This window comes from Rhinoraja longicauda, chromosome 25, assembly GCF_053455715.1.
Source record: "Rhinoraja longicauda isolate Sanriku21f chromosome 25, sRhiLon1.1, whole genome shotgun sequence".
NCBI lineage: Eukaryota > Metazoa > Chordata > Chondrichthyes > Rajiformes > Arhynchobatidae > Rhinoraja > Rhinoraja longicauda.
The window spans coordinates 16,992,549-17,009,395 of NC_135977.1; the positions used below are offsets into that span (position 1 = coordinate 16,992,549).

At 46.5% G+C, this 16,847-nt stretch overlaps 1 protein-coding gene across 2 annotated transcripts in view; it reads left to right on the forward strand.

The window, feature by feature from the left end:
* The window catches only part of ttc28 (tetratricopeptide repeat domain 28), a 394,517-nt gene that overhangs the window by 316,324 nt on the left and 61,346 nt on the right, over positions 1 to 16,847 (forward strand). The gene's annotated exons all lie outside the window — the stretch shown is intronic.

The following is a 16,847-nucleotide window of genomic DNA, read 5'->3' on the forward strand; positions in this document are numbered from 1 at the left end:
ATGCAATGGTGACAGTGGTGAATTTCTGGACCTGAAGCAAGTCGATGATTACGAGGAAAGTTGACGTCAGGATCAGATGTGAACTTATTGAACGGTGGAGCAGCCTTGAGAAATCTACCACTTTTTTGCGATCTTTTGATTCCCTCCACCTGACCCCGCTGCCAGAATATCTGCTGCTTTTGAAGATTTCAGAGCCATGAAGATCTCAGTCCAGTCGTTAAATCCTGCAGGCCATTCAGAAAATTCCTTCTTAAGGAGCTTTCAGTTTCACAACAATGCTATTGATCATGGCACAGTTACAGCACAGGAGCAGGCCACAATGTCTGTGATCAACATGATGCCTTTAAAATAATCTCCTCTGCCTGGACATGATCCATACCCCTCCATTCCCTGCACTTCCATGTGCATCTAAAAGCCTCTTAAACACCACTATTACATCTACCCCCACCACCACCACCCCTGGCATTCCAAGCCCCCAACACCCTCTGTGTAAAAAAAACTTGCCCCGCACATCTATATACTAAAACTCTCGTTTGTTTATTTATTTGTGATCGAACTACAGCCAAAACGGTACACGATAGCGTGACAATTTTAGGCCCACCTTACTCACCGTTGTCGCTTTAATGGTAAAGCAAGTAGTTTTATTGAAATCGGAGTTATATATTTAAAGTTATTCACATTTTAAAGTTTAAATCTATCTCCTAGGGAGGGAGGTGCGGGGGAGGGAGGGAGGGTGGAGGAGGGTGGAGGAGGGTGGAAGAGGGGTTGAGGGGGAAGTGGGGAGGGGAGGGAGGGGGTAGGAGAGGATGCTGCACCAATGGAGGAGAGGTTTGAGCCCAACGGGTCCACTTGGTCTAGTCTACATTAAACCTTCCCCCTCCCACCTTCAAGCTATGCCCTCTAGTATTTGACATTTACACCCTGGGGAACAGATTCTGACTGTCTACCCTATCCTATGCCTCTCATAATTTTATATCCTTCTATCAGATCTCTCCCCTCACCCTCCGACGTCCCAGAGAAACAATCCAAGTTCATCCAATCTCTCCTTGTAGCTGATACCTTGTAATCCAGGCAGCATTCTGGTAAACCTCCTTTGCAACCCCCTCCAAAGCCTCCACATCTTTCCTGTAATTGGGTGACCAGAACTGCACACAATGTTTCAAATGCAGACTAAGAGCTGCATCATGACTTCCTGACTCTTATATTCAATGTCCTGTCTGCTGACGGGTTAACACACACACAACAAAAGCCTTTCACTACCTTGGTACACGTGACAGTAAACTAAACTAACGAAGGTCACCACATGCCTTCTTTACCACTCTGTCTACTTTTGCGCCATTTTCCGGGACTTCAAGACGTGGACTCCAAGCAGACTGGAATATCTGATCAACAAAGGATTTATCTGTAAGCCAAAATCTAAGTCTTGGTTAAGGAGAGAGAATTTAAAATAAACATCAGCTTTGCTTGCTTTAACGTTCAATCGTTAAAAGATTGTCTGTAATTTTTGAACCACTACAACAACAGCTTGCATTTAAGTAGCACTTTTAACATTGTAGTACATCCTTTGGTGTTTTTGGGTTGTGCTTACACACATCGTTTAACAGGGGTGTCAGGGGTTATGGGGAGGAGGCAGGAGAATGGGGTTAGGAGAGAGAGATAGATCAGCCATGATTGAATGGCGGAGTAGGCCTGATGGGCCGAATGCTCTAATTCTGCTCCTATCACTTATGACCTGAAGACTTTATCATTTAACATGGAACAAGTGAACAACACTGAACCATTCTTGATTAGTACGGGTGTCAGAGGTTATGGGGTGAAGACAGGAGAATGGGGTTAGGAGGGAGAGATAGATCAGCCATGATTGAATGGGTGACTTTTGGGTGACTTTTTTGGTTCGAGAACCTTCTTCAGACTCGACCCGAAACATCACCCATTCCTTCTCCAGAGATGCTGCCTGTCCCACTGAGTTACTCCAGCATTTTGTGTCTACCTTCGATTTAAACCAGCATCTGCAGTTCTTTGGTATCACAAAATGCTGGAGTAACTCAGCGGGTCAGGCAGCATCTCAGGAGAGAAGGAATGGCTGACGTTTCGGGTCGGGACCCTTCTTCAGACTGATGTCAGGGGAGGGGGCGAGACAAAGATAGGATGTAGTACACAATCTGCAGTTCTTTCCTACACAGCCATGATTGAATGGCGGAGTAGACTTGATGGTCCAATTCTACTCTTATGATCTTATGAACAAGGGGACAAAACTGAATTAAAGGAGAGCAGAAATGAAGAGAGGTTTAGAAAGAGAATTCCAGACTGAGTTGTTGGAGTTGTGCGCTGAAGTGATCAACGTTGGGAAATTGCAAATGACCACAAATATTGCCCATCTTCAATGTAAACCAGCATCTGCAGTTCCTTCCTACGTGAATGTAGACAAAGAGACGACAGAGCATTGTGTGGCTGGAAGAGGTTATGCAAACAGCAGGAGCTATGCAATAGGAAGCTTTGAAACATGACCAGCAGCTTTAACCTCGAAGCCCTGATGAGTGCCGGTGAGTGAGCAGGTTGGTGAAGGATGTATCGGACTTGGTGCGAAGATGTAGACGGACACAAAATGCTGGAGTAACTCAGCAGGACAGGCAGCATCTCTGGAGAGAAGGAATGGGTGACATTTCGGGTCGAGACCCTTCTTCAGACTGATGTCAGGGGAGTGGGTGGTACATAGGTAAGGACGTGTATGGTGTGAAAACGGGACAAAGGGAATGGAGATCGAGGAAAATGTATTATAGTTCATTGTTAGTTGGGAGAAGGTAACAACAAAGCAAACGGAGATAAAATGTAGTCGGAGACATTATGACTGGTCGGAGAACTGGGAAGGGGGAGGGGGGTGGAGAGAGAGGGAAAGCAAGGGCTAATGAAGTTAGAGAAGTCAATGTTCATACCACTGAGTAAGCTGCCCACGCTGTGAAGAAGTGGAGATATGAGTTTCAGAGGTGCTTCAGTCCATGGAAGAGGTAGACAATAGACAATAGACAATAGACAATAGACAATAGGTGCAGGAGTAGGCCATTCAGCCCTTCGAGCCAGCACCGCCATTCAATGCGATCATGGCTGATCACTCTCAATCAGTACCCCGTTCCTGCCTTCTCCCCATACCCCCTCACTCCGCTATCCTTAAGAGCTCTATCCAGCTCTCTCTTGAAAGCATCCAACGAACTGGCCTCCACTGCCTTCTGAGGCAGAGAATTCCACACCTTCACCACTCTCTGACTGAAAAAGTTCTTCCTCATCTCCGTTCTAAATGGCCTACCCCTTATTCTTAAACTGTGGCCCCTTGTTCTGGACTCCCCCAACATTGGGAACATGTTTCCTGCCTCTAATGTGTCCAATCCCCTAATTATCTTATATGTTTCAATAAGATCCCCCCTCATCCTTCTAAATTCCAGTGTATACAAGCCCAATCACTCCAGCCTTTCAACATACGACAGTCCCGCCATTCCGGGAATTAACCTAGTGAACCTACGTTGCACGCCCTCCATAGCAAGAATATCCTTCCTCAAATTTGGAGACCAAAACTGCACACAGTACTCCAGGTGCGGTCTCACCAGGGCCCGGTACAACTGTAGATGGAAGATGGAAGAGCTAAGATGGAAGTTTGAGAAGGAGAGTGCAAGAGTAGTGAGAACTGGAGGCAGCGGAGATGAATATGAGGAATCACAAGGTGTTATGAAAGTGGAAGTTACTGAGGCATGGTTAGAGTGTAGGTCCAGGCATAAATTACATGTACTGTCCCTGGGCAGCCTGTTCCAGAATTCAGCTCATGCACCATTATTTACCGAGATAAGAGAGCTCCGTGATACTTTTTAATTAAAATTGTGACTTGATTGGAAAATGATTTATATTATGATCAGGCAAACAAAGAAAAATAATTAGTTCACACAATTCTAAGCTTTTTCAGTCAACAGGAAGTAATTGATGTTCCACTCACACACTGAAAGTTTAGACAAATGTTATGATTTGGAATGTGAATTACAGAGTGGACAAAGTTACTGATATTCCCTTTACTCGCAAGGATTAACTTTTTTTTTGCAAGGAACACAGTGGGTCAGGCAGCACCTGACGAAGGGTCCTGACCCAAAACATTGCCTATCCTTTCCCCCCACAGATGCTGCCGGACCCGCTGAGTTCCTCCAGCACGTTGTGTTTGAGGCCATTCACTCTGTTTTGTTCAAGAAGCCACCTTGCCAATTTCCAAGGCATTCTGAAGTCAGCTTTAGCAAGCTGTGCAAGGAGCACATGTCTCAACCTCCAGCCTCCTTCCTGGTCTTGAACAAACATTGGGACAAAGCAATAGAGACATTGTGGCAAAACATTGAATATAGAGTGGTCAAGAATTAGTACAAAACCACCTTCATCCACCGTTCGGTCCATAGCAGAAGTATCTCCCCTGTTTCTGGGCTTCATGTTTTAGACATAATGCTCAGATGTTACAGGGGACGCCAGGAGATTTAGTACAATGATATTTGGGAACTTTACAGTTATGTGGAGCTTGTAAGCCTATGTGAGAGGAAACATAGCGAGCACCCGGAGAAAGCCCACAGGGTCACAGGGAGGACGTACAGACTCCATACAGACTCCGTACAGGCAGCACCCGTACTCAGGATTAAAACTGGGTCTTTGGCGCTGTAAGGCAGCGACAGTACCACTGCGCCACCGTGCCGCCCCAGTAGAGTTGAAAGCGTTAATATCATGGGCACTCTCTCTCTCTGCGACTAACTTATTGTCCACAGCCTTGATGCAGCATGGACAATGAACATGGGGACATCTTCCGTAAAAGACTGGATAAATTTCCAATGACATTTTGGGAGATGTATTTTCCTTGCTTCGTTGTATTTGAACACAAATAGTGCGGCTCCAACTACTTTAACATGGACGTCACTTTGATTAAGCTTGTACCTTTGTTTCAGTGAACAGAATATTATCCCGGCTCGATACCAGATAGGTGATAGCAAGCTGCCTCATTACTATGCAGGAGGGCCCGGGTGAAAATCTAGCCTGTTGCATCGTGTAGCAGAATGTTTTAACCTGATGGCGTGGAGTAAAATATTCATAGCGGAGCCCGTTTCCAAGTTAACTGATCTGCTCTGACACGGCAATAAATAAAAAACGTTATCATGTGACCTGACAGCTCAGAAAATTCCGGAATGATTATGGCATTTAACAAATGGATGGAATTGGAGAATGTGAACTCTGACTTTAAAATAAAATGAGAAACATGTAACACGCCAATCTTGAAATGTATATTGCAAAAGCAGGCATTATTGGTGTGGTGTATTTATGTGTTGTCTTGGCGTTCGATGGAGTAAATTTTAAGAAGAGTGTTACAGTGGCGCAGCTGGTAGAGCTGCTGCCTCTCAGTTCCAGGAACCCAGGTTCGATCCTGACCTTGGATGCTGTCTTTGTGGCGTCTGCACGTTCTCCCAGTGTCCACGTTTGTGTCATCCAGGTGCTCTGGTTTCCTCCCACATCCCAAAGACGTGCAGGTTCGTAGGTTCACTGTATACACTGGAATTTAGAAGGATGAGAGGGGATCTTATCGAAACATATAAGATTATTAAGGGGTTGGACACGTTAGAGGCAGGAAACATGTTCCCAACGTTGGGGGAGTCCAGAACAAGGGGCCACAGTTTAAGAATAAGGGGTAGGCCATTTAGAACGGAGATGAGGAAAAACTTTTTCAGTCAGAGTTGTGAATCTGTGGAATTCTCTGCCTCAGAAGGCAGTGGAGGCCAATTCTCTGAATGCATTCAAGAGAGAGTTAGATAGAGCTCTTAAGGATAGCGGAGTCAGGGGGTATGGGGAGAAGGCAGGAACGGGGTACTGATTGAGAATGATCATCCATGATCACATTGAATGGCGGTACTGGCTTGAAGGGCCGAATGGCCTACTCCTGCACCTATTGTCTATTGTCTATTCATTGGCCTCTGCAAAATTACCCCTAGGGAGTGGATGAGAAAGTGGGATAATATAGAACTAGTGTGAGTGGGTGATTGATGGTTTGCATGGGCTCGGCGGGCCGAAGGGCCTGTTTCCATGCTGTGTCTTTCAATCAATGCAAAACGTGTCCACCTGTAGAATTGTGCTGCAGCCCACCCACCTTTAGAGTGGCCCATTTTGTTCTCCTACAGTGGCCTGAGCTGCTGCATGGTTCAGCACGGAGCTGGTGTGCCATTCTGTAATTGTGGGCATTCTCAATCTCAGCTGGGCTATCTTTGGGACAATGCATACATGGGTTTGAGAAGCTACCAGTCCAAGGGTGTCCCCACACTTGTGGTTCGGGACGCAGAAATGGAGCGAGCGGGGAGGTCGATGAGGTTTTACTGCGATGGCAGTTTCAGGCAGGAAAGGAAGAGATATCTCTAACTTCAAGTAACCCTTGGTTTCCCTCTCGCTCTCTCTCTGTCCCTCCCCCACCCTAGAAGGGTCTCGACCCGAAACGTCACCCATTCCTTCTCTGCTGAGTTACTCCCGACTAGTCCTCACTGTCCTCCTGAATAATTTTTCTGATTGTATGCGTCATTGTCACTCATTGCCTCAGCCAATCTACGTTTCCCTGATCGTCGCCTGCTTTGATCTGTCGTTTTCGGACCTTACCCTTCCACATCTCTTGTGTCCCTCTCCCCTGACTCTCAGTCTGAAGAAGGGTCTCCACTCAAAATGTCACCCATTCCTTCTCTCCGGAGGTGCTGTCTGACCCGCTGAGTTACTCCGTGCATCTTGTGTCTATCTTTGGTGTAAACCAGCATCTGCAGGTCCTCCCTACACACGAGATAAAGTCATTGAGAAAATACAGACAAACGAGGTTGGAGATGTTTACAAGGCTTTGATGTGCTTGGTTCCGATAATGAAAATAAACCACACACCTCTCCTTCACTACACCCTGGAGTGTAATATTTCTTTGTAACGGCTCCTTGCAATATTTTACTCTCAGTTTGCCGACACTCATGAGGCTGACAGTAACTAGCTTGTGAGTGCGTTGGTCTGTGGCTTCACAGCCCAGACTGGTTGAAAGGCAGAGGTAGCCTCCTAGGCTGTAACCCTGGGTCCCTGAGCCAGCAGAATGATGGAGTGCATCGGACTAATGATACTTAAACGAGTAGATCACTGTGCTTCTTTTCAAGTGCTTAATGTCAGCTCTTTTGTGGAAAAAAGAACTTCTTTTCGAAACACTCGTCTGAAATGGTTTTGTCAGGCATTTACGGAGGAATGATTAAGGAATTGGAAGTTAAGATGTGTAAGTGAAGTAAATTTCTAAGTGATGCACCCTTCAGTAGGTTTGGCTGCTGTATGCATGCAGTCCTTAATAAGATCCAACACTGATGACAAAATATTAGATCGTAATTCTCGGAGTGTTAGTAAAGTTCCTCTGTGTTTTCCAACTGCAGTTTTAGTTTGTGGACAACACTAAGTTCTTTACGAAGCCCAGTAATGAACAGATATAATTACTGCGTGCTACATTTCTGTGCTTTGCGGGCCCTTAATCTCACAAGTGCCATCTCCAACTGTGCTATTAGTAAATGAAAACAGATGAGTCCTGGGCAGCACCTGAAGAAATGCACCCAAGCCTGTGCAATATCATGCATGAGAGGCCATGATAGAATTAACTTTTATTTTCGAGTGAGAAATTTGCAAGTTAAATTACTCTTCCTTAAGGAGACAAGAAAAGCTGCATCTTAGATGAGAGCGATTAACAAAATGATGCACTAATTTGACTCAGTCGAGCATATTGGTTTTAAATTTGCCTTTATAATTAATACAAACAGATTGAGTTGTTAGAATATAGGGCATGGCTTCCTTCCAATGCAAATGCGTGCGTGGTTGTATTAAAGATGGGGAGATGCTTGTCGTGGATATGAAGGGGATGGCAAGTGACTTGCCTGTCTTCTCATTTAGCGATGATAGAGACATCTGCAGCAATATTCAAATGAGGACAAATGCCGAACAAGGACACCAGGCATATCAAGACCTGATTGAAGTGCAGAAAAATGAAGACAATTGCTCACCAGCTGTCTGTCTACAGGGCCATGGTGGATGGCAAGAATTTCCCCCCTAGTTACTGAAATACTTCCCAGAGTTTCAATGATTTTGTGGCTTTAATAATATAAGAATGCTTTACCATGTGGTCAAAGTCAACTCATCGCAAGGTCATTGTCATAGAGTCATAGAGTCTTACAGCGTGGAAACGGGCCCTTTGGCCCCAACTTGCCCACGCCAACCAACACTGGTCCCACCTGACTGCATTTGATCCATAGCCCTCTCAACCTATCCAATCCATGTGCCTGTCTAAATGTTTCTTTAACGTTGCGATAGTACCAGGCTCAACTACCTCCACCGGCAGCTCGTTCCACAGACCCACCACCCTTTGTGTAAAGAAACGTTACCCCCTCAGGTTCCTATTAAATGTTTCCCCCCTCACCTGTTTAAATGTTTCCCCCCCCCCGACTCCATCAAATCGATAACAGGCAGTCTTGGAAGTCTATCCTGCCTAGTCAAACAGCATGTCAAAAACCTCGGCATGATATTTGACTCTGCATTAAAATTTGATAAGCAAGTCAACGCTGTGGTAAAAGCCAGCTTCTTCCAACTTCGAACCATAGCTAAAATCAAACCTTTCCTCCAATTCGACGACACAGAAAAAATCATTCACGCTTTCATTTCCTCCCGCCTAGACTACTGCAACTCCCTATACACTGGGATCAGCCAATCTTCCCTGTCCCGCCTGCAACTGGTCCAAAACGCCGCAGCGAGACTCCTGACGGGTACCCGTAAAAGGGACCACATCACCCCGATTCTGGCCTCTCTCCACTGGCTCCCTGTACGGTACAGAATCAACTTCAAGCTCCTCCTATTCATGTATAAAGCCCTAAATGGACATTCCCCCCCCTACATCAAAAATCTTCTAACCCCCTTCTCTAACTCCAGGTCCCTCAGGTCGGCCGACTTGGGGCTACTCACTATCCCGCAGTCTAGGCTTAAGCTCAGGGGTGACCGCGCTTTTGCGGTTGCAGCTCCTAGACTGTGGAACAGCATCCCTCTCCCCATCAGAACTGCCCCCTCCATCGACTCCTTTAAGTCTAGGCTCAAAACCTATTTCTACTCCCTAGCGTTTGAGGCTCATTGAGGAGGCGCTGTGAACTGTTTGCGTGCTACTGTATGTTTCATTTTTTTTCCTTAGTACCTAATCAGATGTACAGCACTTTGGTCAACGTGGGTTGTTTTTAAATGTGCTATACAAATAAAATTGACTTGACTTGACTTGACTTAAACCTATGTCCTCTGGTTCTCCATTCCCCTACTCTCTTGGCAAGAGACTGTGCGTTTACTTGATCTATTCCTTTCATGATTTTGTACACCTCAGAAGATCACTGGAGATGGAGCAGACTGTGAATGCATGAGGAAGTCCACTAACTCAGGCCACTGACAGCTTGGAAGAGCATCAGGAGTATGGGAGCTGTGAGATGAATGGGTGCCTTCCCTGCCTCCATGAGCCTTACTTAGCCCACTCTCTGACTTGAATTGGACACTTGCTGCCTGGTCAGATCAGCGCAGAATTCACCATTCCCATTCTAAACCTCTCATCAGGAAGCCCGGTAGCTTGTTAAAGAAGGTGTGTTTCATGTTGATCAGATGAAGTGTTACAGCCAATCCTCCAAACCTTTGCTTCTATTCTCGTCATCCCTACGCCTGAGATATTAATTTCTACATTGTGCACCTCCTGGCCTCTGCAACCACTGCACATCCTGTGTCTCTCCTCCGAGGCCGTTCATTCTGTTGTGGCACTTTGACCTTTCCTGTAATCCAGTTCTCAATTGGAACACGGACAGATAGACAATAGACAATAGGTGCAGGAGTAGGCCATCCGGCCCTTCGAGCCAGCACCGCCATTCACCGCGATCATGGCTGATCATCCACAATCAGTACCCCGTTCCTGCCCTCTCCCCATACCCCTTGACTCCGCTATCATTGAGAGCTCTATCGAACTCTCTCTTGAAAGCATCAAAAACGCAGTAAGCCGTGTCTCCCAGAGAGCAGGAGCTGGGATACTGAAGACCATCAGCTTGAGACTGCTGGAGGAACTCAGTGGGTCAGGCAACATCTGTGGAGGGGAATGGGCAGACGACGTTTCAGGTTGGGACCCTTCCTCGGACTGATGGAGCTCAAGGTTGCAGCACCTACAGTCTTTGTTTTGTAGAGTATGTCTGTTCGAAATGTTTGTTGAAGATTTCAAGGTATGTTGGAGATTGTAAAAACTCCTTCATGGTTCCTCAAGCAAGGGGGTAAGCTGTGGACACTGTAGTGATATCTGGAACGGACGTAGGCATTGCTGGTGCTGGAAGGGTTTCCTTACACAGTGACCACAGGATTGCTGCTTTTTGAAGTGACACTTGTTCTTGAATAATATTCCAGCCATGTAACTGTGATGAACACCAACAACAACACTCGTTCAAGTGAGAGAGACACTGAGATAGGATGAGCAGTTGTAATCCTTTCTTCACGGCCCACTATACCATGGCTGCAGCTTACATTTTGAAGCTAGATCAATTGATCGACTGGTACAGCATGGGAAAAGGCCCTTCGGCCCACTGAGTCCACGCCGACCATCCATTACCCGTTGACACTAGTTCTATGTTATCCACTTTCCCATCCACTCCCTACACACGGGGGGGAGGGGGGGGGGGCAATTTACAGAGGGCCAATTAACCTACAAGCCTGCACGTCTTTGGAATGTGGGAAGAAGCTGGAGCACCTCAGACAGAATGTGCAAACTCCACACAGACAACACCCCAGGTCAGGATTGAACCCGGGTCTCTGGCACTGAGGGGCAGTTCTTCCAGCTGTGCCACCGTGCGGCCCAGTAAAATAACAGATGTTGTCACTCTGCTCATCAATGTGCAACTTAGCATTGATGGTGGTGTTTTATTGTCACGTTTACTGAGATACGGTGAAAATCACACTGTACATGAGTAGAACAGCAGAAGCAAAAGGAAACCGAGTGCAGAACATAGTGTTACATGTATCTTCACAGTGAATGCATTGGGAGATTTTATATTTAGTTTAGTTTAGTTCATTGTCACGTGCACTACAGTACAGTGTAAAGTTTTTGTTGCATGCTAACCAGTCTAGGGAAAACCTAGACATAATTACAATTGAGCCGTCCACAGTGTGCAGACACATGATAAAGGGAATAACGTTTAGTACAAGATAAAGTCCAGCAAAGTCCCATTAAAGACAGTGCGGAGGGGGTCTCCAATGAGGTAGGTAGTAGGTCACTGGTTGTCGATAGGATGGTTTAGTTGCCTGATAACAGCTGGGAAGAAACTGTCCCTGAATCTGAACAGATGTCAGGAAAGATATTATTGATCGAGCATGAGAGTGCCACTTTTCAATGTGATGTTTACAGAAATAACTTGTATTTTTACAGTGTTTCCTGCTTGCTCTCAAGTTATTTCTGAGAAGTTAGTAGCCATTCGGCAGATTCATACACTCATCAGTGCAAAATGGGTGTCACAAACAGTAAAAAGATCGATCAATACTTTTTTTTTGTGTGGAGCTGATTTGGGTACTGAGGGACATGTGTGTGGAGCTGGTTACTGAGGGTCATGTGTGTGGAGCTGGTTACTGAGGGTCATGTGTGTGGAGCTGGTTACTGAGGGTCATGTGTGTGGAGCTGGTTACTGAGGGTCATGTGTGTGGAGCTGGGTATTGAGGGTCATGTGTGTGAAGCTAGGTACTGAGGGTCATGTGTGTGGAGCTGGGTACTGAGGGTCATGTGTGTGGAGCTGGGTAGTGAGGGTCATGTGTGTGGAGCTGGTTACTGAGGGTCGTGTGTGGATTTAGTTACTGAGGGACATGTGTGTGAAGCTGGGTACTGAGGGTCATGTGTGTGGAGCTGGTTACTGAGGAACATGGTTACTGAGGGTCATGTGTGTGGAGCTGGTTACTGAGGGTCATGTGTGTGGAGCTGGTTACTGAGGGTCATGTGTGTGGAGCTGGTTACTGAGGGTCATGTGTGTGGAGCTGGTTACTGAGGGTCATGTGTGTGGAGCTGGTTACTGAGGGTCATGTGTGTGGAGCTGGTTACTGAGGGTCATGTGTGTGGAGCTGGTTACTGAGGGTCATGTGTGTGGAGCTGGTTACTGAGGGACATTGAGCCAGTATGGATCCCGAATTGCTCTCTGAGTATTTTTTGTAATCCACCCAGCTCACAGTTATCACGAGAGTCAAGAATGTTTTATTGCCGTATGTGCCAACAACTGAACAATGAAACTACTGCTGCAACTTAACAGGCCTCTCCATGCAACACACAGAAAGATATATGATAATTAAAAATACAATAAATTAATAACCATCATACTAGTGCAAAAACAACCCAAAGTGTGTAGTGCAAGCAAAGGCACAGTCCAGGGATGTTTATTGCTGCCGATGTTAGTGTTGTCCAGTGCTGTCCAGTGTTTGCTGAGAGGAAGCTGTTCTTGAACCTGCAGGTCACGGTTTTCTGCCTCCTGAAATTTTCTTGCCAATGGCAATAGCGAGACCAGAGCGTGGCCAGGGTGGTGTGGGTCTTTGATAATATTGGCTCCCTGTTTCAAGGCAGTGTCTCCTGTAGATCCCTTTGATGGTGGGGAGGTCAGTACCCATGATGGGCTGGGCAGTGTCCACCACTCTCTGTGGTCTCCGTTGCTCCTGGGCGTTTGAGCTACTGAGCCAGGCCGTGATGCTGCCAGGCATGGTGCCCTCTACTGGAGCAGCATTTAAAGATTCGATCTGAAAGGCAGCACCTGTTGTAGTTTTTTTTTAATTTGCTTTTCTATCCTGCCTTTCAAACGTCAGGATGTGTCAGGCCAGCTTGACAAGCGAATGACTGCTTTGAAGATTAGTCACTGTGTAAGAAACATGGCAGCTTATTTGCTAGCTGCAAACTCCTCAGCAAAAGCATGAGAAGTGACATTACAATATATTTGGTTATACTGGCCGAAGAATAAATGTGGACCACAGCACCAAAGGAACCCCAATGGTGGTCTTGGAAGTGGTGCCAGAACATCATGTTCAGCGTACAGTGGATTCAAACCTCTGCTTTGCATTCCATCTCAAAGCGACCCTCCCAACAGTTCCATGCTAGAGCGTAGCTGCCATCTTGGGGCGAGGCTTATCAGCCATCCCATCTTGTGCGGGCTTCACTATATCTTGGCTGTCCCAAATGATTTCAGTCGGGGGGAACCAATTTTCCACTTGGCCAACAGTTTGGGACCCTGATGGCAAGGCTGAAGACTCAGCCCAGCCCACAGTGAAGAGGAGGAGCGCCGAGTTTGCAATAAGGTTAGCGGGATTACAGCGTAGAGGAACACTGTGTCTGTGGACAGGAGTAGGAGCACCGGTTTCTGAATGACAATAGAATGGATGTAGCAAAGTAGGAGGCCATTTGGGCCATCGTGTCTATGCGAGCTCTTTATCAGAGAAACTGTCTGGTTCCACCCATCAGCACACACTTCTCCAGCATATCTTAATCCAATTCCCTCTTGAAAACCACAGTAGACCCTGCCTCCTCCGTCTCTGTAGCCTTGTCCCTTTCTTTTTCCACACATCACTCTTAATTCCCTCAGTTTGCTCTTAACTAGTATCAAGCATACTGTGGCGGAGCTGGTAGAGCTGCTGCCTCACCATGCGAGAAACACAGGCTCAATCCTGATCTTGAGTGCTGTCTGTGTGGAGTTTGCACGCTCTCTCTGTAACCGTGTGGGTTTCCTCCGGGTGCTCCGGTTTCCTCCCACGTCCCTGAAGACGTTTGTAGGTTATTTGGCCTCTGTGTAAAAAAAAATGTCTGTCGTGTGTAGGGAGTGGATGAGAGAGTGGGATAACATAGAACTCGTGTGAATGGGTGATCGATGGCTGGCATGGACTCAGTGGGGTGAAGGGCATGTTTCCATGCTGTATCTCTGAAACTCAAATAAACTAATTACCTGATCAATTTACAACAATGCTTTTCCTTCACAAGTGCCGCTCCACTAAAAGGTCTTTGGCCAACATCGTTATCACCTTCATTGGTGCAACTTTGCAGACGATTGCAAGACCAGCAATTAAATAGCAAACCGTTTAAAAACAGATAAAGCAGTTTGAGTCTGAAGAAGGGTCACCCATTCCTTCGGTCCAGAGATGTCTTTGGAGACATCCAGAGAGCCTGTCCCTCTGCGTTACTCCAGCATTTTGTGTCTATAAACAGTTAAAAATATGTACAACATAAAGGATTAGCTTTGAAATGGTGTAGATTAGAGGGCAGAGCTTTAAGGTGAGAAGGACAAAGTTTAAAGGAGTTGTACGGTGAAAGTTTTGCACAGAGAGTGGTGGGTGCCAGGGGTGGCGGTGGAGGCAGATGTAGATAATGGTGCTTAAGATGATTTTGGATCGGCACGTTGATATGCAGGGAATAGAGGGAAATGGATCACATGCAGGCAGAGGAGACTAGTTTATCTTGGCACCATGTCCTGCCCAGACAATGTGGGCCGAAGGGCCTGTTCCTGTGCTGTACTGTTCCATGTTCTAACTACATTGCTTGATTACAATGTGTTGGAAGTGCTAGGATAGGTGGGTGCTCACAGAGTTGTTGCAACCCTGTGTGTCAGACTGCAACACGACTACATGGCTCTGCACACCCATAGAGCCAATCTACCGTCCATTTTGTGTATTATTTTTGCAGAAAAGGAATGCACAGGCCCTGAACCAATTGCTGTGTCCTCAATATTTGTGGGCAATTAAGTGTATCATAGCTGTTGAAAAGATGATAATGTTGTTTATTTAATTCAGCCATCGAGTGCAGCAGAGTGTCTCCGTGTGCTGAAGTCAGGTGGTCTGACGCTGAATATAAATGGAGATTGCCTGTATCATTGCTTCATGGGTTATGAGCATTACAGTATCATTGAAAATGTGGAGCTGTGGGGACGTCTAAAGCACATGGAAATCTAGCAGGCACATGTCAGTGTGTTTTAGGGAATACGCGGCGTGAATGTAGCTGATGGTTGTTGCTGTTGGCGTGGAGCGTGGAGCGTGGGCTGCAGTGATGCCTGCTGCCTTCTGCTGGGCGGCTCTGCCCTGCGGTAAGGCGCTGCTGCCGCCGCCTGTCACCTCTGCCTCTGCCTCTGCGCAGAGACCCGAGACTGCCCACGGTGGTATATTTAGCAGCACAGCATACGGGTCTGGCATCTGTGGGCAGTTGGCAAGAGAGGAGCCCTCCAGTGTAATTGCTGGTGCTTGTAAACGATATGTCAAAACGGAGAAAAGTCGTGCGGGAAGCTGGTCTCCCAGGGCATGGTATTTGTCAAGGCTGCCGACCCCGGTGTCTCAGCCTGTAAACAGCGCACCAGGGTGATGTGTGGGGTCTGCAAAATACGCTGCGGAGTGGTTGGTTGGGCGGGGGGGGGGGAGCAAGGCAAACCTCGCCTGCTTTATTGTGCCAGAAATGTTGTCCTTGTCATTTTTTTTTTGGAAATCATTGTGATAAATTCACAACAATAAATAAATGCAAGGGTTTTGCACACCATAACGAAAATTGTATGCAAAAAGCCATCTGCCATGTTATTTTAAGTACGCTTCTATTCTCTCAAGGTGTTAATGCAATGTAATGGCTGTGTGTAATAACTGTGGCTGTAAATATGTCAAGCTGTTACAATTAGCCTAAATATATGGCAGCGCGGTGACCAGCTAACCAGACAAATGAAGCCGGGAGAGATTCAGAGCCTTCTGCGTGGATTGTGTTTGGAATGGCTGAGGTGCTCATCTGTTGTGTTTTCCTTTAATTATTTGAGTGCCTTGCCATCGAGGCAGCGGGGAAAATAATTTGATGTATGGAGCTGAGACAGAAGGGACGGATACTGCAGATGTAAACACAAAGGGGGTTTGCAGTGCCACGTTTCAACCCGCCACTTGGTCTCCGTGCCTGCCCCTCACCCTCGCCCTGCCGTGAGAGCCTGGCGCACGCGCACGCCAAGCTCTGGAGCGTCGGAGACCTGATAAAAATGTGTGAAATTATGCGAAGCATAGATGGGGTAGACAGAACGTTTTTTTTCTCGTGTGAAAATGTCAAAGGCGAGAGGTCAGGAGCTTTGAGGTGAGAGGGGCAACGTTTAAACGAGATGTTCGGGCCTAGTTTCCTACAGAGGGAGGTGGGTAGCTGGGCTGGGCTGGTGGTTGAGGCAGATATAATGGTGGTGGGGTTTAAAAGGATTTTGGATAGGCACATGGATATACAGGGAATTCATGGAAATGGATCACATGGCAGCCGAGGAGATTAGTGTAACTTGGCATTGTGTTCGGCACGGACATTGTGTTCCTGTGCTGTACTGTTCGATGGTCTCTTTGATAGAATTGGTGTTTTATGTTTTTACTTGAAGCCCAGCAAATGATTCAGGATCTATAAAGCCGCTGTGGCATGTACATCTTCTGACACTGGACAACTGGTGCAGGAGAGGAGGAATGGGTGACGTTTCGTGTCAAGACCCGATACGTCACCCATTCCATCTCTCCAGCCTGTCCCGCTGAGTTACTCCAGCATTTTGTGTCCATCTTCAGTTTAAACCAGCATCTGCAGTTCCTTCCTACACAACTGGTGCAGATATCTGGTTTTAAGTTGAGTTGAGTTCAGTTTAATTTAGTTTATTGTCACATGTACCGAGGTACAGTGAAAAGATTTTGTTGCATGCTAACCAGTCAGCAGAAAGATAATGCATGATTACAATCGAGCCATTCACAGTGTGAAGATACATGAGAAGGGAATAACGTTTAGTGCAAGATAAAGCCAGTAAAGT